The sequence below is a fragment of the Trypanosoma theileri genome, assembly GCF_002087225.1.
Source record: "Trypanosoma theileri isolate Edinburgh chromosome Unknown TM35_Tth_123_V1, whole genome shotgun sequence".
NCBI classification, from domain to species: domain Eukaryota; phylum Euglenozoa; class Kinetoplastea; order Trypanosomatida; family Trypanosomatidae; genus Trypanosoma; species Trypanosoma theileri.
The window spans coordinates 8803-9192 of NW_021639965.1; positions in this window are offsets into that span (position 1 = coordinate 8803).

Genomic DNA, 390 nt, shown 5'->3' on the forward strand with positions numbered 1-390 from the left:
ATATTCTTAATTGCAAATTATTTCAAGCATGACTGGTGTTCGTCGTGGTTTGTGTGGTTACTGGATACGTTGGTCTTGCTCTTAATTTCTTTTTTTTGTTTTGCTTTTTATTTGTCCAAGTTACCACTATAAAAGTTTTCTTTATTGTTTATGTTGATTTTGTTTTTGTTTCTTATGACTTCTTTTTTGTTTTTATATTCTTTTTTCTTCCTCTGTTTGTGTTTCTCTATTTCGTTGTTTTTTTTCTATACGATTTCTTTTTTTCCTTCGTTCAGTTTAACTACTCACGAGAACAAAAAGAATATTTCTTTCTCAAGATGCAGGTGCGACGTGTATTGTATTTTCTGGCTCTAATTATGAGTGTTGCCTCTGTTTGCGTGGCGGCAGATG